Consider the following 3,342-nt stretch of genomic DNA (forward strand, 5'->3'; position numbering starts at 1 on the left):
GTTCCAATTTTATTTGATATCTGTCAATTATTGGGTTTTAGATTAACGAGATACCGGTGTTATTGATGTGTGCAATTAAATGGGAATGTTTTTGAAAACAATTTTTGGTTTTGGGCTCAATCCAGGCAAACATATATATGGAATGTAAACTAGTTATGTAAAATTATTTAATCTCCAAAAATGTAATATACAGGAAAATTATCAATTCAGGACGTTCTTTTGTATACTAGCGGGAAAAAGAAACTACATTACATGAAGTATTAAATAAAAGAATAAAATATCAATGACGATACATTTAATTCAGTAGCATGATTCACAAATTTATTGTTTATAAATATGTGGAAATAATTTGTGTTTATGTCATAAAACGTCACTTGTAGGACGTTAGAAAGACACTGGTACTTGAAATCGATTCACAAACTTAATACCGTGTATGGCCACCATCTGCGTTCACGCATTTTTGACGTCGACGCGGTGTCTCATTGATGACACTAAATTGTTCAAAAATGCCTGGAAAAAAGTTGTTCCAGATATTGGTCAATTTCTGGCCTAAATCGTCACTGGCTGGTTTGATAAACGACGTAACCATCTTTTCATCTCATCCCTTATGTGTTCAATTGGTGATAAGTCGAGTGAAACTGCTGGCCAGTGTAGGGCATCGACACTTTGCTGGGCAATAAACCTTAAGTCTCTAACAACACGGGCAAAATGTGGGCTGGCGTTATTCCGTTGCAGGGTAATGGAATTTTGTTGTCTCCGTATGAACGGTATCACATGAAGTTGGATTATTTCATCCCTATAGCGAATGCCTGTCAGGTTTCCATTGATTATCTGTAAAGTGGTCCTGTCGTGTGCTGTAATACCACCCTACACCATTACGCTAAGGCCTCCAAATTGTCGACGTTGCACTACACAAGCATCCGAGTAACTCCCCATCCCGGTGATAAACCCTCCGGCAACCACCATTGCTGTCGAAATGAAAACTTGATTCATCAGTGAACAAAACATTGACCCATTCTTGAGATTGGTACTTCAGATGTCTCCGACACCAAACTAATCGTGCAGTTCGATGACGTTGAAGCATTATTGGACGTATCACAGGACGTCTAGGCCTGATGTTATGTTCTCGCAAGCGATTACATATAGTTCTTGCACTTATGCGCCTAGGACCGGGGATGCTAGGAGCAGTCAAACTTGCTGCCTGAAAACGATTTCGTAGATGCATGAGTGTGATGTGGTTATCTTGGCGAATCGAAATCACACGGGGACGCCCTGAATGTGATCGATCCAAAGTGTTGCCGATTGTTGGAAACGTCTCTATAATGACCGGAGAGTGTTTCTGTGAACACTAAATTGTCGAGCAACAAGATTTGGGCCATCCCAACCTGCAACATTCCAACAGCACAAAGACGTTGATATTCATTGAGCCTTGGCATAGCACAATTGCAGATTCTCATAATTTCAAAGTGGTTTTTTAAACAAATCTTTAAAAAAATGTCATGCACTCTTGGACACAAAAAATTTTGCCTGCGATACCATGCGAATATGATTACGTCAAAAACAACATATGCTTGCCTACCATGAAAATTCTGTGCAAGAGTCGAGTTCAGGCCTATTGTCATTAATATCACTACCTGTATCGATTATTAACCACTTATAAATATTGTTTTGAACATATTTTATTGACAATATGTCAAAGGGATTGGACACAAGTTCCAAAACTTAGATAGTCCTCTCGCATAAACTTATAAATATAAACAATATTCTTTGAGTTTTATGCTAAATTTACTAATGCATAGTTTCTTTTTTCCGTTAGTATACTTTTTTTGGACGACTATTGAATATCAAATACAGACTATGAACAAATTTATAATGCTTAGTAGATTTTTTGTAACTATAACTTCAGTATATAGAGAAGTGGAATACAGTAATAGTGATAATGTGTTTTAAACATCAAAGATGTATTACTTGTAATACTATATGCATTCATACAATGTATAGAGATTTTAAGTCAAATTGTGAATGTAAACATTATATGATTTTTTTTCACATGTTAATAAATATTATTCTCTTACTGTCTGAAATCTAGAAGGGAGATTCCAAAAGTAATATATTACAAAGATCAAGGCAATTCAACCGAGAAACAAGACTTTTCCTTGTTAAATGACGGATCGACTGAGTAAGATTCCAGTTTATAATTTTGTTTTTAAATTGCAGGTACGATATATTTCACATTCAGCTGAGGAACAATTTGACCATTGCAACATCGCGCAATGCCACCATCAAACAAAATATGTTTTAAATAATAATGTGATGCATGCGTTCAAAGTCCAGCCCAAGTAGTTGGAGAAAAAATATAAACGTCGCAGATATTTTAACCCAGGTATCCTTTGTTTAGACAAAAAGTATCCCATCAAGTGCTATAAGAGTAATGTTTCAAAACATATACAAGATGTTTGAAGATCCTAGATGCTTTCTTGCTCTGTATTGAACGTAATTTTTAAGAATATCTGTTAAAATAATGTTCATATGTAACAGGGTTTTCTTATGCTGTTAAAGAAGAACTCCTGCGTCTAAGGTTCGATCATTTTATTTTTTCATGTTGAATAAATAAATACATCAATAAAGCCCTGAAAATATCAATAACAAATTATAAGTATTTAGAAAACAAACACACATATGACATTTATAATGATATTCATGAATTTAGGCATGAATTACTTTATAATAATCGATCATAAAAGTATTACACATTATACTGAGCATTGAAATAAATACGTGGAAAAGTAAGAGTTATTTCCCTTACATCGACGTCTTGAAAACGAGAATATAAATCGAACTATTCCAAATAGAACTATTACAAATAAAATGAATAGTTCACAAATCTATTTGCAATAATATATACACAATAAATAGAAAATAATTGTAGGTATACCTGATTGTGGATCAAGGCTCAAACAATGGCCACCCGATAAAAATAACGGGTCTTGATATATAGACTCCTATCAAACAATAATTATATTCTATATACACTTCTGCATAATTGATATTTTATTTACATACTCAAAGAATTTATACTTTAAGCTTCATTTAATAATGATAAAGTTGAACTCAGTATATCTTCACAAAATTACATTAAAAATCAAAGACGATGAATTATCGGAAAGTATAGAATAAGAATTAGTAAAGATAAAAGAAATAGAAGTCAACTTACAGTCTCTGTCCTGAGGTCTCGTCTCAAAATTAATATTGTATATAATGATGACCAAAAATACTCATCTCACTTTCTCAATGGTCTATAGATGTCTGACCGATACACAAAGAGATCGGCGGGAAAAACGT

General features: G+C 33.8%; 1 protein-coding gene across 1 annotated transcript in view; it reads left to right on the forward strand.

Moving 5' to 3' along the window:
* The window catches only part of LOC133206117 (C-signal-like), a 3,800-nt gene extending 3,516 nt beyond the window's left edge, over positions 1-284 (forward strand). Inside the window, exon 5 of the mRNA XM_061342046.1 lies at positions 1-284. This exon is cut by the window's left edge and continues 814 nt beyond it. The gene's annotated coding sequence lies outside the window, so the exon portion shown is untranslated.
* Positions 285-3,342: the final 3,058 nt, after the last annotated feature.

Source organism: Saccostrea echinata, unplaced genomic scaffold (genome assembly GCF_033153115.1).
Source record: "Saccostrea echinata isolate AGI-Se365-2 ecotype Australia unplaced genomic scaffold, CSIRO_AGI_Sech_v1 ptg000054l, whole genome shotgun sequence".
Taxonomy (NCBI): domain Eukaryota; kingdom Metazoa; phylum Mollusca; class Bivalvia; order Ostreida; family Ostreidae; genus Saccostrea; species Saccostrea echinata.